Source organism: Cupressus sempervirens, chromosome 7, assembly GCF_028749045.1.
Source record: "Cupressus sempervirens isolate cs-2001-9-10 chromosome 7, ASM2874904v1, whole genome shotgun sequence".
In the NCBI taxonomy this organism is placed as follows: domain Eukaryota; kingdom Viridiplantae; phylum Streptophyta; class Pinopsida; order Cupressales; family Cupressaceae; genus Cupressus; species Cupressus sempervirens.
Genome location: NC_143124.1, coordinates 382,496,261 through 382,522,570, shown reverse-complemented (window position 1 = coordinate 382,522,570; position 26,310 = coordinate 382,496,261). Strand labels below are relative to the sequence as shown.

General features: G+C 36.6%; 1 pseudogene across 1 annotated transcript; it reads left to right on the top strand.

The window, feature by feature from the left end:
- The first annotated feature begins 619 nt into the window (after nt 1-619).
- Nucleotides 620-3,145, top strand: LOC149547085 (subtilisin-like protease SBT1.7 pseudogene; annotated as a pseudogene). Its single transcript, XR_016353831.1, has one exon. The product of XR_016353831.1 is annotated as a subtilisin-like protease SBT1.7 pseudogene (transcript).
- Nucleotides 3,146-26,310: the final 23,165 nt, after the last annotated feature.

The window sequence follows — 26,310 nt, the reverse complement described above, 5'->3', positions numbered from 1 at the left end:
TCTCTCTTATACAAAAGTGTTATGTGTGTACCTTTTTTATACATTTGAGATAGTTCCATGTAATTTCTATAACTATTTGACTTCACCAAAATTTAATAAAATAATATATTAGAACAAGAGCTTCTATTCCTCTTGTATTACTATAGCTAATTCAACATGAAGAACCCTCTTTCTAGCAAAAAAAAAAACAATCTTTATTCACTTTAAAAATATGAAGTTTTTACTTGAATCTTACCTAACACTAGAAGCACGAACATTGACGCTTACACCCCAACAGGAACTTTCCGCGAAACCAAATATGCTTTACATGTCTCACATTTGACTCACTTTTATTTACTTCAAACAAAATTACTTAAAGAAACCTTTTCCATCTTTTCTCGGGAAACCTCGAGGCAGAGAAGTCTTATTACTCCCGTGACGTTTCTCACTTTTCATCCCCATGACGTTTCTCTTTGGAAGTCGAAGCAAAATAATCCGTGATTCCGCGTTCGTCTAATTTTGAAAATTCTTGATTTCTGCCTTGCGCGTTTGCTTCACGCTTTCGTCGGATGCTCAATTTCCTCGTTCCTATCGTCAGATTGTAGACTTTATCATCCTTTACAAAAAGTATTGTACAATTTTATCTCCACATTTTCTCGGATGCTCAATTTCCTCATTTGTCATCTCCACATTTTCTTCTCCACCAAGACTTTTCTTCGGCCCACTAGAGCCTGCTGCTCCTGTTAAATAACCCCTCGCGACCATGTAATTTCCTACACCCAACGTTTTTCTTCAATACTCAAAATGAGTAGCCCGACCTCCCCCCTCTCCGCGCTTCTAGCGTTTCTGCTGCTCTTCCTATCCACCGCAGCAAGTGTCAACGGAAAAAAGCCATACATCGTCCATATGTTGAAATCCATGAAACCCCCGCACTTCAGCTTGCACGAGCACTGGTACCATTCAATCCTCACCCAGGCCACTTCCAATGCCTCCAAGTTAGATCCAGGTGTCCTCTTGTACACCTATCACACGGTCCTCCACGGCTTTGCGGCCAAACTGACCAGTGCGGAGGCTGCAGCTTTGGAGAGCGTTAATGGCTGTCTCGCTGTGATTCCATCGGCCCTGATTAAACTTCATACCACGCACTCACCTCACTTTCTCGGCCTTACCGATGATAGAGGACTGTGGGAGAAGCATTTGAATCGGGGTGAAGATGTGATAGTGGGCCTGGTGGACTCGGGAATATGGCCCGAGAGTGAGAGCTTCCATGACGAGGGTCTCGGCCACGTTCCGTCCAGATGGAAGGGCGAGTGTGAAAGCGGAGACCGATTCGATTCGTCCATGTGCAACAGAAAACTCATTGGAGCAAGATTCAATTTCTCGGTGGGCTACAAATCGCATGTGGGCGAGGATTTCATATCTCCAAGAGACAGGCAAGGCCACGGCACACATACTGCTTCTACTGCTGTGGGTTCCGCTGTAAGGGGAGCCAACTACAACGGCTTTGGCAAGGGAACGGCTATGGGGATCGCCCCTGCGGCGAGACTGGCTGTTTATAAGGTCTGCTGGGGAGAGCAGGGCGACTGCGATGCGAGCGACATAGCTGCTGCAATGGAAAAAGCCGTCCAAGATGGCGTCGACATTATTTCTATTTCGATTGGCGATCCGCTTGAGTCTCCGTTTTACACTGATCACACTGCGCTGGCAGCGTTCGGGGCCATAGAGAAGGGTGTATTCGTTTCCGCCGCTGCTGGAAACGAGGGGCCATTCCCAGCTTCTCTTACAAATACGGCACCGTGGATGACCACAGTGGGCGCCAGCAGTATGGACCGAGAGTTTGTTTCCTTTCTAAGCCTCGGCAACGGGCAGCACTTCAAGGGCTTGTCTTTTTACAGAGGACCCGGGACTCAAAATCTGCCTCTGCTCTACGATTTCTGCAGTGTCCGGGGTCTCGATCCTCACATTTTCAAAGGTAAACTTGTACTCTGTACTTCGCAAAGTGGTAATTCGACGGAAAAAGCGAGGCTTGTGAAGAAGGCGGGCGCAGCAGCATTGATCGCTGTGGACGACGATGATTTGCCCATCGATCAGCCATATTTGCCGGCTACTACGGTGAGTTCTACAGCGGCGGAAAAGATAAAAGCATATGTCAACAGCACCGCTGCGCCCACAGCCACGATCAATCCCACGGGGTTGACCTTTGTGGGAAAAAAGACGGCTCCTATCGTGCCCATGTTTTCTTCGAGAGGTCCGAGCCTCAATTTCCCGGAAGTTCTTAAGCCCGATGTAATTGCGCCGGGTGTTAACATCTTGGCGGCTGTTAAAGGCGGCTTCATGGTACGTTCCGGGACTTCAATGGCGTGCCCCCACGTTAGCGGTACCGCTGCGCTCATCCGAGCTGCGCATCCGACGTGGAGTCCGGCGGCTATGAAATCGGCTCTCCTCACGACGGCCTCCACGCTCGACAACGCAAAGCAGCCCATCAAAGATGCGCTCACCCTGCGAGCCGCGAACCCCTTTGCGATGGGTGCAGGTCAGTTAAATCCAAGGGCGGCGCTGGAGCCGGGGCTGGTGTACGATTTGGAGCCTCAGGACTACATCAACTATCTGTGCGGACAGAACATGTACACCAATAAGCAAATAGCACTACTCACCCACAAATGGCCCCCTTGCCCCAAATCGGTGGAATCAGGGGTCGATCTTAACTACCCATCTTTCTCTGTGATATTGAAGTATGGAGAGCGTGCTCAGGTGAAGAGGAGGACGGTGACCAACGTGGGCGGTGACAATGCGGTTTACACAGTACGGGTGAAGAGCAGTCCGAACGTGAAGGTGAGCGTGGAGCCAGATACATTGGTGTTCAAGAAAAGGAACGAGCGGGCAAGTTATAATGTGACATTCGAAAGCAAAGTGAAAGGGAGAGAAGATGAGTCCGGAGAGATTGTGTGGGAATGCATCCAAGGTGGAATGCACGTCGTTCGTAGCCCAATTGTCATCCTCTGGACCGTTTGAAGTGTAGCAGCTGTGAATTTCGGAGCTGATAAAAGTTTATGTGGCTTTTAACAAATTAAAACGGATTATCGACGAAGCATTAGACTATTTTATCACTGGATGCACATTTGAGGCATTTTAATATATTGAAATCAGGCGTTGCCCATTTTCACTATTCTTTGCGCTCGTTTTCAGTTTTGTTTTCTAGTGTTGATTCACGATTTGGCTTATGTTTGAGAGCCACAAAAAAACACTCTTTTTAAAATTAAAAAAATTGTTCCATTTTTTAATCATTCAACTTTTAATTATTAATTTATTAATAAAAATAAAGAACATCGAAATTTTTGTTGTTCAAATATAAGTTATATTATTAGTTTTTATCAAAAGCAATAAATTTTAAAATATTTATTATATTTATTTTGTTTATCATTATATGATATTTTTAAAAATTTAAGATAAAAATATTTAATTTTTGTCAAAACTAATATTATTTATCTAATCAATCTTTTTATAAAATTTTAAAAATTGTGCAAAAATTCTATAATTAATATTTTTTGATTTTATTATTTAAAAATGACATTTTTCTGTTTCATTATTAATTGATATGATCAAAACAACTAGTGTATAAATGAAATTGCTACTTAAATTCTATTACATTTTCAATATATCGTTTATAAAATTTTGATTATATAATTTTAATTCACAATTTAACTTTATTAATATCTTATTATTTTAATAATATTAAGTACTCACTTTTCTACCCCTTTACGACATCCATCTCTCTCGATATTATACATTAAAACAAACTCTCTTATAAAATATTTCTTATTATTAATTAAATAGTATACTCTATTTTAGAAAAGCCTATTGAAAGATATATGAGAAGAATTTATCCTGATCAATCTACCCTATCCCTTCTAAAAGTATTAAATATTAAATAGCTTTTTTGATCTTAAAGGAAACTGTTAAGCTACCATGCATAGCGCTACTAATAAAAATCAATGTACTTTTCAACCTTAAAACCAAAGTACAAACTCATTATCATTCGTAGATATTTCCATTAAAAAAACATTACTTTATTATCCGCATGAATCGTACCAATTTCGCACAATAGCATAAGCTATGGGAATAAGAATATTGGTGCAAGTGGTAAAGCAATAAGAATAACTTGAGCAATTTTACTTTTGATTTACTTTTGTCAGTACGAATAAATTTGGCCTCTTTCCGCCTAGAATTATGGCATAATTTTCAAGATGTCCTGAACAGTAGAGGAGGACAATTATACAAATGTGGAGCACTGATGGCTCTTGGGAATAATATCGTCGTGCACGTGCCCTAATCATGTCTTCTTTCATATGGACAACGTCGATAAATATATCATTTTCTTTATGACAATGACTTTACGTTGCAGTCAATGTCTCTCTTCAAGTAATTTGAAGAAATAATTTTTTTTTATTATCGTCATGACTACTCATTATATTATTTTCGCATCGATTGTAACTTAATTGCCTTTCTCTGGACTATGCTCTAGAGCATCTATAGTAAATTATTTTGTCATATTTGATGTAAATTATTTTGTTCTATTTGATGTATGTTCGACATCTCTTCTTTTATTGCATGTAAAGATGTAAGGTGGTAACTCTCTTGTCAAAGAATGTTCCTTCACTCATCTTCATATTTTTATAGAACATGCTAATTTTCATCCAAAATGTATTGATTTTTCATGGTACTCCAATTTCTATCCAAAGTTCATTAGAGTTTCTTTTGCCATAATTATGGTCCATAACCTGTATCGCTAGAAACACCATCTTCCACAAATACAATTTTCTTATACATAGATTGGTTAGTAATTTAAATAACTGAACATGAATAAAATATTGTTTAAGTGGACACTTTCTTTATTCAAACATACAAATATCAGATTACAAATTTAATGACTTTTGAAATTAGAGAAGTTAAATGATCAAGTGATTGTAACAATTACAATTATAATTGGAATTAGAGAAGGATCGAGAGAGTTAACAATCAAGAGATTTTAACAATTACACTTACAATTGGAATTAGAGAAGTTAATTCACTACTACACACTAGGGGTATTAAAGACAATACCGAAAGAAAAAATTGATATTTTGTCTTTATTATATTTTTATATTTAAACTGTTTTTTCATTGTTTTAAATACAGATAATAGTGAAAACCTAATAATAATAATTTGTGACAAAATTATAATTTTGTCTTTAAAAAAATTACATTATACTTTTTTAATTTTTAATTGTCTCTAATTAAAGAAATGCCTAAATGAATGGTATTTAGCCTATTATAAAGAATATATTTTTATTCAATTATGCTTCTCTTGTGGTAGAGAACTCACCATGCAAAGCAAACTCATCAATCAAATGGAGTTGTCTGTGGGATCACTATGCAAACTCATTGAAATGTAGTAATCAGAGGCACTGAATCTGCAGTAGCCACTCATGCAAATGCTTCCAAATGGAGTAATTAGAGGCAAGATATTTGGATAGGGGGTATTTCTTCTATGAGAAGAATGACATCTTGTAGTTTTTATGCCCTAGGTGCTACAATCTTCTCCGTGGTTTTGCTTCCTGGAGATTTTCCATATTGCTGCCATGTAGCAATGGAGGATCTATTTGTTTCAGCTGTTTAGTTTCAGCAAACTTTCCCATTGCATTTTAGTCATCTCCGTGCCCTAAAATTGAACATAAATGGTATGTTCTCACTTTTTACAGTTTATGCTCTAGGAAAAAATGGTTTTGCATATATATATATTGTTAGTGTAGTTTTTTATTTTTCCTATTTTGCTAGGTTTTTCCTACACTTTTAATAATCTCGCTTAGGTTAATAAAGCATGTCTTATTAGGTGAATGGTTGTGAGGTGTCTCCTTCCTACATGTGAGCATCCATTAGCTATCTTGGGAAGATACTTTTCTATCTTTAGTCTGATAGATGGTTGCTCCTCATTGGTTGGTGTTGCCACCTCCTCTCTCTTCCTTGCCTATATAAGCATGCTACCTGGCTTGTATTTACATCTCTTATTTTTGCATCCTCTTAATGCTATTTTGCTTCCAGCATTTGCATTACTCTCTTGGAGACTAACTCTATGATGCTATTTTGATTTTGTATCATTTGCATTCATAGTTTAGATATTTACTCTTTGCACTAGTTTTCTGGGTTATTAATCTTTTCAGATTCTAACATGGTATCAGAGCTTTTCTATGTGCAAGAGTAGATTTTAGTTTCCTTATTTGAGAGATTCAGGGGGGGCAAATAAACTTTATTGTAGTTTTTTGAAAAACGAAGTATGCTCTTCTCTTGCATCTTTGGATGATCCTGAGAATCAGAAAAGTTTTGACAAAAACGATTTTTCTCTGGGGTTTCAATCTCAAATCTGACAACCAACTTGCATATTTGGAGTTTTCAATCAATTTTGCAGGTTTCAGCATGCCATTGATGGACTTAAGAAGCTGATCCAGCATTTGCATGTCATATTTTAGTTGCTGGGGTCGTTTTCTGATTTTTGGAGCCGTTTTTTATTGTTAAAGGCGTTTGATTTACACTACAGCAACATCTTATGTTCATCAGAAAGAAAAACGCCTTCTGGGTTTTGTTCGCAGTCCCGAAAAACCATCTGGGTATCTTTTAGATTTTGCATGCAAGCTGTATATTTTTCAAAATTGAGCATGCAAAGCTACAGCCATACCCCTCTCCGTTGGCAGTCGCAGATTTGAATGCAATTTTTAAATGTCTCGTTCTTGCTCATACGGACTCCGATTTTGATGATTCTTGTTATGAATTTGGCTTTTTTTTGTGCTCTATCCACTAGTGGAGTTGTTTTTTGATTTTCATGCATGAATTCTTCAGAAATTGCAGATTCTCAGCCGTGACTGTGCATAGTTCTCGTTTTGGAAACTTCGGAGGATCATAACTTTCTCATATGACCTCGTATCGAGGTGATTCTTTTTTTGAAAGTGCATGATTTTTCGAGTAGATCACATGGGTGCTATTTTTTTCCTTGATTATTGTGCCCAAGTTTCACTTCTAGCATATGCTCTTCATGAGGGTTTGTAATGCATTGAAATCAAGACCACTAAGTAATTCTTTCTAGTGGTAGTTGTAAATGCACTAAAATAAAGTGCCAAATCATATTTCTTTGAGGGGGGGTTCTTTGATTGAGTAAAGAGGGGGGGGGCATTGTCGTGGCTGGATTCTCTTCCTTTTAGCATTTCTTTGCATTCCTTCATCATGGATCAAACAAATATGCCCATCCTAACTCCATACAATTACTTTGAGTGGAAATCACGCATGATAATTCACTTAAGGAAAGCTGGATTAAATAGGATAACTATGGGACTTGAAACTGAACCTGCTAAAGATGAAGACAAGCCTAAGTGGTTTAACAAATGTGATGAGGCATTTGGAACATTGTGTTTGTCTGTTTCTCCTGACTTGCTATTTCACATTGAGTCTTTGGATACACCAAATGAAGTATGGACAAAGCTAGAAACACTATTTGGCACACAAGATTCAATGAGGGGTCATATGTTGGAAAATGAATTAATAAGTTTGAGTCCAGGCAATTTCAACACAATCCAAGATTTCTTCACCAAATTGAAATCACTAAGGTTGCAGTTAAAACAATGTGGAATTGAAAAGAAAGATGAACAACTGATTCTTAGTATTCTCTCTAAGCTAAGTTCAGAATATTCTGTGTTTGTTTCTACCTTCTATGCTACTAAGGGTGCACTTGGTACTCAATTCACCATGCCATCTTTAGATGATTTTGCTGTCAATCTCACTCGAGAACAAGACAAGCTAATCCAGATGGGCATTCTTAAGTCCTTTAAGTCACATGCCTTGGCTGTTAACCAAGGCACAAAAGAACAACAAGGACAAAGTAGTAACAACAATAGTAAGGACAAGAAACAAAAGAATAGCGAGGAGAAGAAGGATCAGATGCCGGTTTCTTCAAAAGCAACTATTGATACACCATCTTCCAAGGGTGATAAGCCTAAGAAAGAAAAGGTCAAATGTGCCTATTGTAAAAGACCTGGTCATGATGAACATAAATGTTTGCAGAAACAACTTGATCACTTGACATACATTCTTGAGAAGAATAATATCAGTGTTCCTGAGTCTATCAAACAAAGTTCTAATGAAGGGTCTAACAAAGAAAAAGAAAACATCAAGGGGAAAGGAAAGGGCAAGGCCCTTTTTGTAGTTGCTTCCTCACCATCCACTTGGGTTCTTGATTCGGGTGCTTCACACCAAATGGCTTCATCTAAGGAAGAAATTGAATCCTTGGAGCAATGTACTATGCCTTCTATGTTGATGGGTGACAACACTCCTATTGAGGTGTGTGGGAGAGGGTTTGTTGATGTGGGGGATGGCACATTCCATGATGTTCCTTATGTACCCTCATTGTCAACTAATCTCCTATCGGTACACCAGATCACTCACACAGGTTTAGGCAAGCGGGTTGAGTTCACTCCTGATTCAGTGGAGATACGTGAGTTGCACAATGATTCTACAATTGCAGTTGGGAGAGCAGATCATCAGTCAAGACTCTATATGTTTTCTCACCTTGTTCCTGATCCTCCTTTGACTATTTTTCTCACTCACTCTAATGATGTGAGAAGATTATGGCATGAGCAGTTTGGCCATCTTAACTTCCACTACTTGCATCAGCTTAACCAGCAGAGCATGGTCACAGGGTTGCCTTCTACTTTGACATTGGAGTCACTTGGAGTACATGATAGATCTTCTGATGGGTTAGATTCACTTGAGCAGTCTTCTACCTCCACTTTTGATGCAGAGAGTGATTCAGAGGACTCGCCTCCTTCCTCTCCGAGTCATCATTCACAGGTTGATGATTCTCCTCTAGATTCTCCATCTTCTGGTCCACTTTGGGCTAGACAGGCCTTGCAGTTTGCAGGTGATTGGGTTGGGGATCCATCAGACACCAAGCAGACTCGTTCACAATTCCAGGATGCTCTACATATCTTCATTGCTACTGCCTCAAATCCACAGTCCTTTCATGAGGCTTCTAATATTTTTGAGTGGGATACAGCTATGCAGGAAGAGTATAGTTCCTTGATGAGGAACCACACTTGGGATCTTGTCCATTTTTCTAAGGGAAGAAAAATTGTTCGATGTAAGTGGATCTACCGAACAAAATTTGCAAGCTTTGCTGGAGGTGCAGGATGCTACATCTTTTGGGGGGGCCTCTTCCTCTCACTTGGAGTCCTAATTTTCTTTGGGGAGTCTCTTTTCTCTCTCTTTTGGAGGAATTTTATGTACACGGGTACCTCATCAGGCTTGACTTGCCGGGACCCATTTCTACATCCACCTAAGCTTCGCTTATGGGGGGGTGTTAATGTAGTTTTTTATTTTTCCTATTTTGCTAGGTTTTTCCTACACTTTTAATAATCTCGCTTAGGTTAATAAAGCATGTCTTATTAGGTGAATGGTTGTGAGGTGTCACCTTCCTACATGTGAGCATCCATTAGCTATTTTGGGAAGATACTTTTCTATCTTTAGTCTGATAGATGCTTGCTCCTCATTGGTTGGTGTTGCCACCTCCTCTCTCTTCCTTGCCTATATAAGCATGCTACCTGGCTTGTATTTACATCTCTTATTTTTGCATCCTCTTAATGCTATTTTGCTTCCAGCATTTGCATTACTCTCTTGGAGACTAACTCTATGATGCTATTTTGATTTTGTATCATTTGCATTCATAGTTTAGATATTTACTCTTTGCACTAGTTTTCTGGGTTATTAATCTTTTCAGATTCTAACATATATATATATATAATGGTGAGATTCTATTCAAAATTTTCTATGTAGATACAAAAATCTTGGATTTCAATTTTAGTTTAGTCTATTGAAGGTAAAAATGGCTCCTATCACTAAGATGATTGTCACTACAGACTTAGCATCCTATATAAATTTTGGCTATTGTGCTTGGGGAAAACCACCTATTATCCAAATTTGACATCACATGCCTCTAGCTTAAACACTAGAATTGCCTGGAATGTCACTGAATTTGGCCTCTTAGGTATGTGCAGATTAAGTTTGCAGATTCATTTAGATTTTTTTTTTTGGGCCATGCTTTTGATTTGGAATGTGGACTTATTTTCCTAAGAGTTGGTCATTCTTAATTGTACATGCTTTTGTAGGATTATAAATCTCTCTAATAACAATGTACTCCCCTACTTAGAAATCTTGAGCAAATTAATTTTTTTGTTACTACATAGTAAGTTTCATATTGTAAATTTGTCATTTCTCACTCTAATGATGTTTCTCATTCGGTGTAACCAAATTTTATAAGATAGTTTTGCTTTTGGTTGTAAAAAATAGTGTCCTTTCAGCAATTGAGGTTGTTGCTTTTTAATGATGAGCTCCACTGGATTTTCTTTGATGGCTTTTTCTTGTTTTCTAAGATTTAAAGCTAATCTATTCTCGATTGTTACATGCTCGGACTATAACCAATTTTTCCTTACTCTAGCTTTAGTTTGTGCCCACAATGGTCACCTAGATTTTTGGATACAAACCCCTAGTTTCTCTTTGTATTTTCTCTCATTCCTTGGGCTCATTAGTTCATCTATTTCAAAATGTGTAGTTGTATCATTATCTCTACCCTGTCGATGTTGAATATCACATCTACCTTAACAGAGCTTATTAGTTAGAAATACCAATACAAGTTATACTATTTTCAAAGGTAGTAATTTGCAAATAACTTCCTTTGGATGGGAGACAAATGTTGTATTTCAACTATATTTTGGTAGCTGAAGGATACAGATGGTGCATTTCAACTGTATTTTAGTAGTTGAAGAATGAGAAAGAAGACACATGGTACAGGTAGGTTTGTGTAGGTTCAACCATCATTGTTCAAGGTTGCTATTCTTTAAGCATCGGGATGGATTGGTCAACCTCTCTCCTTGTTGATTACAATGTCACCAATGGTTTTTGAATTGAAGCTTTATGATATCGCAAATGTTAAAGGAGTTGTGGCAGACCTTACTCGCTGTAATACCTATACTTAGGCGTTGGCTTTCACATTTTCTAGATTGGAAAGGAGAAAACAAATTATTTAACATTTGTATTATTTCATTTGACCAAACTTAGACTCAATTATTGCAACTTGGTGAGCTAGTTTCCACATCCAATCTACTATTACTTTTGAAAGAAAAACAACTAGAATTTGTTTATTACATTGACATCCTTGCTTTTGTAAAATCATTGGTATTTAATGATTAATGAATGTGTATTCTACAATAGCTAGCAATACTTACTACTAGGTCATGAATTTGTCAATTTTTTTAACAAATATGGAATTAATGTTTATGTATTAGATGAAAATTTCAAGAGTTAATTAAGAAGATTGAGATTCCTTTTAATTTACAACAAATTCTTACTTACTCTCCTGCTTCACTTTGCTTAGTTTGTTAGCTTTTATTAAATTGGTGCATTATGGTAGTTCTGTTATAGGTCATTTACTAGAATAGAAGTACTTAATATAATATTCATTATGTGTGCTTGTAGGTTATGTACACTAAAGTCTCCTATGTCATAAAATGTTTGATCAATGACTGTCTCGGAGAAAGAACCAATGATCATTTCTATTTACCACATTATCTTAGTGCTTTAGCTACATTTATTAATGCATTATCAAAATCATCTACATAGCTACATTTATCAGCTTAGTTACTATTAAAAGATGATTTTACCATCTTATGTTTATGGCTAAGAAATCTGCATAGTATTCCTACCATGAGATTTAAGGGAGTTGTTTTATCTTTTAAATTATTAAGCTCCCTTTATACCTAATTCAAGGATGAGAATTGGATTAGATTGTGCTGTAAAGTGGAGAAGGTAAAACCAATTTTATGTCTAAATTTGCTATTTTGTACATCCAGCCGAAACCATCAAGTATTTTTGTTTCATACTTATGGTTTCAATTTGCATAGTTTGTTGGCCTCCATCCAAAAATAGACCACCTTTTTTTGTATGCACTCTATACATGATATCTATATAAGAAATGTGATATAGAGATGTAAAGACAATTTTGTACTATTACTCTGAGAAATAAAAGACTGTCTCTTGTGCTGATTAACCCCGTACTCAATGTATTCTATCTCTCACCACCTGACGAACTAAGGAGGTGGCACACTTCTTAGGATGTCTGGTGTGTTTTCTAGTTTTTAATTTAGTGTGGTATGTTTGTATTTCACTAATATCAAGTTTCATTTGAACTAGTAATTGATTTCATTACTATCTTTGTATTAGTTGGTAATCTAATTTATATTAATATGATATGTTTGTTGTTCCTGTAGTAGTTTGTAATCTGATTTGCATTGTTTTAATATGATTTTTGTTTTTTTAATAATTTGAATTACTAATGTTTTATCATAGTTTTGATTCAATGAATAGAAATAATTATATTGTTATTGCTAGTAGAAAGACATTTTCATTTCTGATGTTTTTATTGTCCAAATCATTTTAGCAAGTTTTAGTTAAGTTCATGTCACAGTTTGATTTGTTTTTTCATAGATTCATTTGTTGTAGTTTTATTTCAGTTTTCTGTAGGTTCACTTTCATGTGTTTTAGTTGCATCCATAATCATTCAAATCCCAACTATCATCCCTTGATAGCATACTGCTCAGACATCTTTCACAAGCTTACACTCTTGGATTGACACATAGAAAATCGAACTTCATCTTAAATTTTTAATTCTTTCATAATATTTTCCCTAGTGTTGGCCTATCAACCTTCTTGTAGAGGCAAGAATGTTGGTATCTAATTTATATTATTATGATATGCTTGTTGTTCTTATAGCAATTTGTAATCTAATTTGCATTGTTATAATATGATTATTGTTTCCTTATAATTTGAATTACTAATGTTTTATCATAGTTTTAATTTAGTGAATAGAAATAATTATATTCTTATTGCTAGTAGAAAGACATTTTCATTTTTGATGTTGTTATATTTTCCAAATCATTTTAGTAGATTTTAGTCAAGTTCCCATCACAATTTGATTTCAATTTTTCATAGATTCATTTGTCGCAGTTTTATTTCAATTTTTCATAGGTCCACTTTCATGTGTTTTAGCTGCATCCATAATCACTCAAATCTCAACTATCATCCCTGGATAGCATATTTCTCAAACATCTTTCAAAAGCTTATGCTCTCAGATCGACACATATAGGCCAGCTAAACATCATCTTAAATTGTTAATTCTTTCATAATATTTGCCCTGGAGTGTTAGCCTATCAACCTTCTTGTAGGGGCAAGAATGTTGATATTTTACCATTGCAAGGATAAGATTTATTTGCACAATTAGAATTAATCTCATTCAGGGTGCAAGCACCAAAGTTCTTTCCTTCATTGTGGTAGGTTTGAGGGTAAGAATTGAGTAGCATTGTATTGAACTTGAAACAATTGTATCTTGTGATTATTTTGTGAAAATAACTAAATATAATATAATTTAGAGACTCTTGATGGTATAATAAAATACTAGCAAGACGTAGTCCAAATTTTAGAGATATTTCATACCTATATTATATTTAATACAAAAATAATAATAACAATTTTGTTTCCAAACATAAAACATTTGTATCTTGTGATTATTTTGTGAAACTAAGTAAGTATGATATAATTTAGAGATTCTTGATGGTATAATAAAATCATAGCAAAAAGCAAACCAAATTTTAGAGATATACTATACCTATATTATATTTAATATGAAAAATAATAATGACAATTTAATTTTCTAAAAAAAATTAATTTGTGACCATATTCTATTATGACCTAAGTTTTGATGAAAAATATAACACAACATTGAACAAGCAAGAGAAGCCATAAGAGATATGAGAAACCCAAAATGGGCTCTACCTTTCTATTCACAATACATGTAATTTATAGAGTATTACATATCAATATAATGAATATTATATTGTGCTAAATACATTCCTCACATGGACTGCTAGTAGAGTTTTATGATGAAGGTGTGGGCTATGGACGATGGAGGAATGATGAGTTGGTGGAGAAATTAATATCCACCAACATTCCCCCTTAAAATTTCTTCCAATAAATTTTCTACTGCATTTATATTGTTTTTCTTGGTCATAATTACTTTGGGTTTTACAGCTTAACCCTGGGTAAGTGCACAAAGTTGTGGTGCCAAAAGGGGGGTATAAGTGGACACCTTTTTCCTGAAATCTGCAAATTTTGAACTTCAACAAGAATTTGAAGATAGTTACGCTCAAAATTTTCAGATATGACAAAAAAAAAAGTCGTAGTCCTTTGAATCTAGTTTCTAAACTACTAATTTGTTTTTTCAAAATGGTTTAATTTTAGGCCCTCAAATAAGGAGGCCACAAAAAGTGGTACTATTTATTCCAAAAAAACATAACACAGTACAAAGTGTGGCCTCCTAAAATTTTAACTTTTTTTTTGAAATTCTTTAATCGCTTTGGTCAAAAGTTACTTAACACTATGTAGTTTATCCTAGATTTTTCGAGTGATTTTATAATGTGTATATTTTTTTTTATTGAATTTTTTTAACTAGACATCCCAAAAATGTGAAATATCTCCATGCTCCCCCTAGAAATAATTGAAAACTAATCTAAAATCAAAACCTTTTTTTTTTCGAAGTGTGTATAATGGAGTCTAGTTTCTAAAAAATTAAGTTATTACAAAATTCGATGAACGAGCTAAAATCTATAGCCCAATTAGTACATGGTGGTTTTTGACAAAAAATGAACATACATTCAAAAGAAATTATAGATGAAAGACTTGAAATAGTTCAAATTAAAAATAAATTATACAGTTAGATAGCTAAAATAGAGACCTATAATGCTATGTAACCTGATCTTATCAATACCCAACCATGAGAAATCTTGAAGGGGAGCACAAAAGAAAAATAATCATTTTTTGTATGTTTGCTGGAAAATACGTCTCAGGCCTATTCATCAAATCCAAACTTTTGGGTTGGATCTCCAAGGCAAAACCAAGCCTTAGGATTGGGTTTAATTAAGGTTTAAATAGCATGTACGCCCTATAGCGTGCATGCACTATTTAAACCTCAGTTCTAAATAGCATGTGCACACTATAGTGTGCATGCACTATTAAGATCTAAGTTGCAAAAGAGAACTACGTGGGGGGGAGATAGGGGAATGGCTATGTGTGTGCATGAAAGAGATAGAGAGAAAGTAGGGGATAGGAGAGGGGAGAGACTACATGATGGGAGAGAGAAAGTGAGAAAGAGTAGGGGTGGCAAAGAGAGTATAGGATGTGTGTGTGTGTGTGTGTGTGTGTGTGTGTGAGAGAGAGAGAGAGAGAGAGAGAGAGAGAGAGTAGGGGTGGCAAAGAGATGAAGTGTGAGAGAGAGTAGGGGTGGAAAAGAGAGAGTGCGGGATGGGGGAGAGAGATTTAAAGTAGGGGATGGGAGAGAGAGGAAGTGTGAGAGAGAGTACAGGTTGGGAGAGAGAGGTTAAGAGTAGGGGATGGGGGAGAGAGAGAGTAGGCGATGGGAGACAGAGTGGGAGAGGAAGAACTTGAGAGAGAGGAGGATGGGAGTGCATGTGTGTGAAAGAGAGAGAGTATGGAATGGGAGAGTGGGAAGACAAAGTAGCTCAAGAGAGAGTAAGGGATGGAAGAGAGAGTAGGCGATGGGAGAGGGAATGGGAGAGGGGGAGAGAGGGGGGAATAGAAATGTGTGTGTGTGTGTGTGTGTGTGTGTGTGTGTGAGAGAGAGAGAGAGAGAGAGAGAGAGAGAGAGAGAGAGAGAGAGATAGTAGGTGGTGGGAAAGGGAGTGGTAGGGAGAGAGAGGTGGAATGGAAGCATTCAAGAGAGATAGAGTAGGGGATGGGAGAGATTAGGTAGTGGGACAAGGACTGCGAGAGAGAGAGGGGGGGAATGGGAATGTGTATTTATTAATAAGAGAGATAGAGTAAAGGATCGGATAGAGTGTAAGAGTTTGAGAGAAAGTAGTAGGGGATGGGAGAGAGAGTGAGAGTAAGGGATGGGAGAGGGAGAGAGAGAGTAGAAAGGAAGAAAGAGAACTTGAGAGAGATAGATAGTAGGCGGTAGGAGAGGGAGAGGGAGAGGGAGAGAAATAGGGGGGATGGGAGTGTGTGTGACAGATGTAGAGAGTAGGGGATGGGAGAGAAGAAGAAGAGTGGAGGAATAAGAGTGGGTGTATCTATGAAAGTGAGAGAGTAGGGGATAGGAGAGAGTGTGAAAGTGTGAAAGTAGGGGGTGGTAGAGAGAGAGTACAATGATGGGGGAGAGAAAGTAGGTGGTGGGAGAGGAAAAGAGAGAGGGGGGATGGGAGTGTGTGTGTAAGAGAGACAGAGCAAGGGATGGGAGAGAGTGTGAGAGTGTGAGAGTAGGGGGTGGCAGAGAGAGAGAGAGAGTACGAAAATGGGGGAGAGAAAGTAGGCACTGGGAGAGGGAAAGAAAGAGGGGGGATGGGGGTGTATGTGTAAGAGAGATAGAGTAGGGGATGGGAGAGAGTGAGAGTGTGAGAGAGTAGGAGATGGGAGAGGAGAGAGAGAGTAGGGGATGGGGGAGAGTGTGAGAGTGTGAGAGAGTAGGGGATGGGAGACGAGAGAGAGAGCAGGGGATGGGGGAGAGAAAGTAGGCAGTGGGAGAGAGAGTGGGAGAGGTAGAGAGAGCTTGTACAAGATGGGAGAGAGAGAGAGTAGAGAGGGAGAGAGAGAACTTGAGAGATAGAGATAGTAGGTAGTAGTAGTGTGAGTGAGAGAGAGAGTAGGGGGTGGTAGAGAGAGTACGACGATGGGGGAGAGAAAGTAGGCAATGGGAGAGGGAGAGAGAGGGGGAATGGGAATGTGTGTAAGAGAGAAAAAGTATGGGATGGGAGAAAAGAGAGAGAGTAGGGGATGGGGGAGAGAAATTAGGTGGTAGGAGAGGGAGAGGGAGAGAGATAGGGGGGATAAGAGTGTGTTTGAGAGATCTAAAAAGCTGAGGATGGGAGAGGAGAGGGGGTTAGAGAGGTAGAGAGAGTAGGTGGTGGGAGAGGGAGAGTGAGAGAGAGTAAAGGATGGGAGAGAGTAGGAAGAGAGAGAGGGAGCGGATGGGAGAGAGAGTAGGGAGGATAGAGAGTAGGGAGGATAGGGAGTGATGTGTTTTGAGATAGTGCATACGCACTATAGTGTGTATGCACTTTATAGTGTGTATGCACTATAGTGCGTACGCACTATCTGAAATCACCAAAAAATGGTAAAAAATCAACCTTGGGGCGCATTTCATCCATTTTTAACTTTTGGTCTGTTATGCTCTCTGTTATTTCGACAGAAAACATGGGTTTCAACATAGCAAACACTATTTCAACACTTTTGGAAGCTAGCAAACACCAAATTCAATCATTGGATACGTGATTTGAAGAATTTTTGAATATTCCTTTAATAGAAAAGGTTAGTGCAATCCATTTAAAATATTGTTTGTCGATATATAGATACAAATTTGATTATAATTTGATATGTTATGTAATATATAGTGAATTCATTGAAAATTGTATGTTTGAATGAAATGTTATTTCCAAATGGTTAGAAATTTGACAAGTCGTTTGATATATATAGTGTATTCGTTCAAATAATTATAATTTTTATATGTAATTGAATAATTTGTAATTTACACATTTTAAGTAATTCATATGTTTGAATAATTTGACATGTAGAAATCATCATCATGCCAAGGAAGAAACCAAAGATTCAAACAAATGCAGATAGGGAGAGAGATTTGACAATTAAAAGAGATAAAATGAAATTACTACATGAACAAATAAAATTGCAAAGCAATGATGAAGAATCGAATTTCGAAGAGGATCAAGAACCACCAGTACAAAGAAACAAGGAGGAAGAATTAGAAAGACAAAGAGAACGAATGAGATTGTTACGCTCAAGAAGACAATTGAATTGTGAAGCTACACCATCCTCCAATGTTGGAGTCATATCGTCCGCTACACCATCTTCGAATGTTGGAGTCATATCATCCGCTACACCATCTACAAATGTTGAAGTCATATCATCCTCTCATGTTGAAGACACACTGATTTATAGATCCGATGATATACACACTCCATCATTTCATGTTGAAAGCACAACATCAACACATCAAGTAGGTGATATTCCATCTTTTACATCTTATTGCCAAGGAACATCATCTTTGGTTCAAGGTAGGCAATACACTCAACCTTATATTGATGTTCAAAATGTTGAGAGAATTGAAGAGATTAGAACACCTTCTAGAATTCATTTTAGAAAACCAAAATATTTGATTGATATTGATACTAACATTTTGAAATCAATGCCTGACAAGATTAGCAAGCGTACTTGTCAAAGAAAAGTTAATCATATGTGGAGATTATTTTTTGGAGAATTAAATATTACAGGTCAATGCCAATTATTTGTTGAAATGATGAGGAATATGAAATTTAGGCCTATCATGAAGATTCTTGGGCTAAAAATGATGGATGATTCAAATGAAAGAAATATTGTAAAGAATCTAATGAGTGCTTATGACAAAGTGGGTTCTAAATCACACACCAAAGATAGTAATATCACAAGATGAGTACTCACATTGACAATAGTAAGTAGCCAAATGAAGAAATCTCAACTCATGAGAAAGACAAGAAAAAAAATTAAAATTGGTAGAGGTACCTTAAGGAGAGTCATGCTAAGGCATGAGAGATTAGAAGATCCAACAAAAAATGAGTTATAGACATTTAACGGTAGACTACCACGAAAGGATAAAGAAATTAGTGAAGCTTTGAAATCATTGATCGAAGACTTTTGGAAAAATAACACACGTGTTTCTCCTAATCAAAGAGATGTTGTAAGGAGGATTGGTAGCCAAAATTGCGAGCCACATGCGAAACATTTTTTGGACTCAACTCATACACAATTTTTTACAAAATTTATTGGTATGTATCCTCAAATTCGAATAAGTCAAAGATTTTTTGAGATGGGTAAATCTTTTTATGTGAAAATAAATCACACATGCACAACTTGTTGTTGTAGGATACATATTGAATTTTCTAACCATTTTGATGTTTTTAGGCACATATGCGTAGTTTTGCATTCTCAGTTTGTTTTTTAGGATTGTGACATAAAAGAGCCACCAAGATCTTCAAGGGAATTCATATCCAACATTTTATGTGCAATAGGGGACGGCCAACAATTTTACAAGACATCATGCTTGGATGGTACATGCTTATTTTGTGGTTCTTTGCAACTTTTATCAACTTGTCAACATATGGATAGTACACAAGCAATTGGAAATGAAATAGTAGATTGTGGAAAATTCAAGATAGTGACATATGCTCTAAAAGATGGGAAACATGGTAAAAGATGCGATCTAGTTATTGAAAAGATTCCAGTGTATGAGTTCATGAAGATTTTTCGTGAAAAGATTATTTAAGAGTATACAAGGCATACCCATAGAGCTCAATGGTTGGATTTGCAATTCAAGTTGTGCAAGGATATGTTTCCATTGGATACCATTGTTTCGGTTGTAGATTTTGCAGAGAACTACACACTACAACCACAAAATGAGGTGCAAGCAAAGTATTACACATCTCAATAGGTTTCCATATTTGTTCACATAACATTCATGCATTCACCTACAAGTACAAAAGATGACAGGAAGATTTTGAGGGAGTACCATTTTTACATCAGTGATGATCGATCACATTCTACGAAGTTTGTACATGGTTGTTTTCAACTATTTTATGGAGATTTGGCTAACAGGGGTATATCATATCATCAACACATTATTTGGTCAGACAATTGTGCATCTCAATTCAAGAATGCATGGATGTTCTATTGGTTGAGCAGGATGCATAAGTTGTGTAGAATTCAATATATTTGGAATTTCACAGAGGCTAGTCATGATAAGGGAGAGCACGATGGTGCAGGCGCATGCATTAAAAGAGCCTTGACTTGTGAAGAACTAAAGTACAAAGATAGAGCAATATTGGTAGATGCAAAATCCATCATCTAATGGTGTAACGCTACAATGGGTCTAGGTAAGGAAGGTGAGTCTATAGTTTGTAAATTTTTTTGGCTGATAGATAATACTAACATTGCACCATATCAGGATTGTTGCACACTAACAAGATCTAGTGAGTTACACTCTTTTAGAAGCTCTGATGCAAGTTCATGGAGTATCCACACACAAAAAATGGCATGCTATTGTCCATCATGTGCAGAGGAAAATTGGGATGATTGTGAGTCAATTAAATGGGTGGACAAATGGAATATACGTGTTTTCGACCCAATTGACACCTATCATCCCTCACAAGCACTAGAAATGGTAGGGATGGATTCATCTATTGACTTTGACCGCTTGTCAGATGTAGTGCAACCTGGTAATATATCTACATATATATATATATATATATATATATATATTTATTTATATTTATATATCTTTTTAATTTCAATATGTAACTTTATAACTTTTACCCAAGTATTTTCTAAATTAATGACCGCATTTTGTACATTTGTCACTGCAGGCCATGTTTTTGATGTTATTACACCTGAAGACAATGAAGAAGGGACAGATTATTATTTGTGTCGTGTTGAAGCCAAACAAAAATTGGATCACTCAGTTATAGATGGTGAAGGTTTAGAGTACCATGTCAGTGTGGTGGTTGTAACAGGCACATGGCTTAGACGATATCCTATGAAGAATCCTAACTTGTGGTTATTTGAGGATTGGCAAACAGAGAGGAAGATTCTTCATTATTCAAACCTTGTTGTTGCATCAAATGTCCACTTGATAAAATATGGTGGAAAATCACATAATAAGATTCTTTGGAAAGTTCACGAGTCAGACCATGAGGCAATACTTGAGACATTAAAATGTCAAGCAGATCCAGTTGGTTCATTAGATTGAATTGGGAGAGAGAGAAAAAGTGATCAATTGGATCCAAACACAATGTTACAACCTCTTCCCCAAGACTATCACATGACTAAGGTGGACCGTATTGAACTATGATGTGTAAGTGATGAGATTTAGTTTTGATTTGTTTAGAATCTAGATACATTATTTGAATTTATATTAGATTCTTTAATAGGACCCATTTTTTTAATCTTATCTTAGATTTTTTACTGTGCTAATTCTTCATTTGTAGGTCACCAAAGAAGAGGGCTAATAAAGTTGACACACAAGTGATAAAGGGTGAGATGCCAAAATCATCTGCGAAATGGTATTATCAATTCACATCCTCAATAGTTATTAGTGTTCTTTGTTTAAGTACCATTGTATGCTAATCATCTTATGCCTGGAATTTTAGAGGTTAAATTATGTCAATACTAAGGTTTGTAGCATCAATACTAAGGTTTTTAGCATCAATTGGTCACGCTAAGTATAGTAGTTGTATCATGAATCCTTCTAAACCAATATGACTAAGATTCTCAGAAGAAGACTAAACCATATCATTTGTCTACTCCCTCTTTATATAAGAGTTTGTCAAACAATGAGAATGAAACATTGATTATTACTCCCCCCTCAATGTAAAATTCTCATTGATTGCATTTTGTAAAGTTTTAAGTCACTATCAACCTCTATATCATTGTATTCTTCTTATCATCAAATTACACAACAATGAGAATATGAATGATGACTTATTCACATGAACCTGACAATTATAAATGCTACACCTTAATAAATGTTTGGGGTTAGTCTTTACCATTCGAGCTTATAATACAATACATTGGCTTCATTTGTATTTGGAAGTATTTATTATGTTTGTTCCAAAAGTCATTCTTCATTTTCCAATATGAAAATGCGACTATCATGAAAGGCATAGTCTTATAATTTGTAATTTGTATAATGGTATAAAAGCTTGGTTGTGGGTTTGAATCCATACAACCTATGATGAGTGGATAGTGTCATGCAAAACACCTTCATTTCTTTTTCTATCCCCAATAGGAAAACCCTATCCCCAACCTCGTCCTATCCCCTTTAGTGCTCGAATGTTCTTAGGCACACTGAACCAGAATGTCCCTAAGGGTCACTAAATGCCACAGGGCTGCAATCTTTGATAGGGCATATCTTAGAGTTCATGTGAGATATGGATGAGATTCTAATTCCTATAGGACCATGTTGTAGAGAACTACAATAACCTCTCTCACTTTTTGGAGATCACATTCCATTTTCATTCTACAACTCCATCTCGGGTGATGCTGAAACTTGCAGTGTTGGCCAGTACAAAGTTGCCAACTGCCAAATCTCTCTCATATTTCATTGTGGGATCAAACTGTCTACTCCATTAGCTCTAGGTGGCTGGGTAAACCCTATCCCCAACCTTGTCTTGTCCCTTTTAGTGCTCAAACGTTCTCAGGCATGCTGAACCAGAATGTCCCTAAGGGTCACTAAATGCCATAGGGTTGCAATCTTTGATGGGGCATATCTTGGAGCTCGTGCAAGATATGGATGAGATTCCAATTCCTACATGACTATGTTGTAGAGACCTACAATAACCTCTCTCACTTTTTGGAGATCACATTTTTTTTAATTCTACAACGCCATCTTGGGTGATGCTAAAACTTGCAGTGTTGGCTAGTACAAAGTTGCCAACTACCAAATCTCTCTCATCCTTCATCGTGGGATCAAACTATCTACCCCATTAGCTCTGGGTGGCTGAGTAAACCCTATCCCCAACCTCATCCTATCCCCTTCAATGTTTGAACATTATCTGACACTCCAAACCAGAATGTCCCTAAGGGTCACTAAATGCCATAGGGCTGCAATCTTTGATGGGACGTATCTTGGAGCTCATGCAAAGTATGGATGCAATTATAGCTCTTACAAAATTGTGTTGTGGAGACCTACAATAACCTCTCTCACTTTTTGGAGATCACACACTATTTTCATTTTACAACACCATCTCGGGTGATGCTGAAACTTGCATTGTTGGCCAGTACAAAGTTGCCAACTGCCAAATCTCTCTCATCTTTCATCGTGGGATCAAACTATTTGCTCCATTAGCTCTGGGTGGCTGGGTAAACCCTATCCCCAACCTCATCTTGTCCCCTTCAGTGCTCAAATGTTCTTAGGCACACTGAACCAGAATGTCCCTAAGGGTCACTAAATGACATAGGGCTGCAATCTTTGATGGGGCATATCTTGGAGCTCATGCGAGATATGGATGAGATTCTAATTGCTACAGGACCATGTTGTAGAGACCTACAATAAGCTCTCTCACTTTTTGGAGTTCACATTTCATTTTCATTCTACAACACTATCTCGAGTGATGTTGAAACTTACAGTGTGTGATGGAAGGATCTTAATTATATTGTTGGAAAGTGTATCTAGCATGTCATTTTTGGAAAGACAAATCATGGAACTTGGTAAATGTTTCATAAGTTAATGAAATGTGTTACTACCAGATTATGTAAACTTAGGATTATATGATCTCCAAGAGTTTGGTTATGTTCTTTAGCGCACCTTGGATGCAAGGTAGTGTGTAGCTTCTACTCCCTCTTTGTGAGTAATGTTAGTCACTTTGTATATGTAAATTGGTTTTCAATTGGGTATGTTATTTTCAACCTTAATGGTGATTAAGGATTAGCTTGAATTAGCTTGTAACTATCTAGCCACCAGATTTTTTGTGATTCCATCAAATGTGGGTTTTGTTCGTATTTATTTATTTATTTTTATTTGTTGTGCTCTTGAACTTTGAAGCTTTGAATTTAAACTTGTGCACTTTGGTTTTTGAAATTTTATGTTCTTGAGGTGGCTAGGAGGTATGTTCTATGTTGCTAGTTATGTGTTGTGATGTTCTCTATCAGGTTCAATGTGGAACATTGATAGAATGTATAAGGGGAGTAGATTGCGAAGAACATACCATTCTCCTTTTTGTAATACACTATTTATTATATTTTAATTAAACTCACTTGTAAATCCTATCTTCCACTTGGACCCATTCCTCTTTTGGCAATCCCTGAGATTGCCAATTCTTATTAATTTGAGTAAAGACAAGATGAACCAGATTAATACAGTGACCTATAGATCGAAGGAGGATGGTTAAGAAATGTTCTACCAGAGATCAACCAAGGATAAGGATAGCATAGTAAGAAAATGATTATTTATCTGGTGGATATAAGTCTTTTATATAACAAACCATTTATATGCATAGTAAAAGAACTGAATATAGATTTGAGACATATTGATCACCTGTAGTCTGATCATCTTCACAAGTATGCAACTTTTGTTTCACTTTTTCATGTGGGTTTATTGAACTTTCTTTATGAGGTCATTTACAGATGGGATGTTCAAAGGTTGAGTTCCTATGGGCTGTCAATACTTCGACTATGGTGACATATGATGAGGTTGTCGCATTAATTGGTCACATTCCTAATATTGACACACAACTAAATTGGGACCAACTATTCCTCATAGGTTTACACCAGAAAACATATTTTAATGGAGATGCTCTATACATGTGATGCTCATAGTCATCTATCTTTTAAGAAAATCATCACTACTTACATGTGATGCTCTATATGGCCTATTGTGTGGTGACCATTCCAAATATAAATTGTTCACCATTTCATATGAAACTAAACTATCATTTCTTCCCATATTATTGGTTTTTCTTCCCCTTCCTCTGTTTGCATTTCCTCTACCACCTTCTTGTCTCTCTTTCTTCCTATTGACCATAACTTATGCACTTATAGCCAATTGGAAACTACCTCTAAGCGTCTTAGGAAAAATCAAGGTAATCCCATTTTGCAAGTTTTATATGAGCCTATTAAGATACCTTGCAACATTTTCATCTTTATGCTCTAATCCACCTCTTATGCTCAACTTGTGAAATTTCTCTATGTAGGTCATCAAACCCATCTCCTTTTCTTTCAAGTTATTCCTTATCCTCTATTTTTGGATTCTATTATTTGATGGAAGAGGCACATCCTTCACCATTTGATCATGTTTGTTCCACTCTTACAAAACCTCTTTTCCATTACACTACTCCACCATTTCAATGTGTTCCCTCTTAGCTATTTTTTGTATAGCTTTACCTTATTTTACTTCACTTATATATCCATAATTATAATAGTTCTCTTGGGAATCTATCAACCGCAAAATCTCTTCACTATCTATCTTGCCATGATAGATATGGAAATCAGTTATTGTCTTTCTTCTACCACATTGAAATATCTTCAACAACCTTATCGTCCTTATTTCTTCAAGATCTAAGTCCCCTCCATCCTCTCCATGAGGATTCTCAAGTGCTTAAGCATCACTTTCTTGTTCTTCATGCACATACCTCGTAGGAATCCTTTCCAAAGCTTCCAATATTTTCGAGATGGTTGCATTTTACTTGCTTACTTGTCTCACTTCTCTTTACCTTATTGCATCTTAGTCTCTTTGCTTCCTCAACTCTCTATCCATTATTTTAGTAGCTTATATCAGCTCTTGTATCTCCTTCTATATTTTTTTTTGGAGGTATCTTCTCAATATAACAATCTACAACACAAGTAACTAATTTTGCTCCCCTCAATAGATCTACTAGATTTGATACCAATGATTTGAGGAGTCAAACTAGATCCCCAAGAAGTAATAAACATTCAGCAAATGACTTGTTTCAAGAATAGATTCAAACCATTAAACTAAATACCTACCCTTCTCCACAAGGGTCCCTCCAAATGTTCAAATTGGGTTACCAAAACACATTCCGAAAAATATCCTTCTTATGAGGAGCATTTGATCCTCTAATATTCTATGATATGATATTCCTTTATAACTTTTGTTACAACTCTCCTAGATGGTGAACTGTCTCCCATTTACTATATCAACTTTACTTGCCAATTCTCTTATTTCTTTATTATTCTTCCTATCCAAACAATAATTCTTACCTTCCACATTAGGTTTGTAGTTTCTCTTAGTAACCATGTTAAAAAAGGGGCTAGTAGTTGACAACTTCTTCTTCCTACTATTAACTTCTACCCATTGGCTTTGAGCTTTGTTGGTGCAGGAGCACCTAGGAAATATGCCAAGTTTCCTAAATCATTTTTGGCTTGTAGTGGTCTTGGCCAGACCACATGAATAAGGGCTATGTGATAAAGCCCCAAGTGTGTGAGTTGTGTTTTTAAATAGGTTTTTTTTGTGTTTGAGTTCCCAAGTTGCTTCTATGTTGGCAAAATTGCTTAAATTGCTTGTTAGAGCCTAGAATGGTCAAACATTGACCAAGACCCTAGGAGGATGGGAAATATGGAAAAAATGTTAAAATTTTTAATTACATGGAAATAGGTTCATTTAACCATGTTTGAGGTCATGGAGCCATTAAAT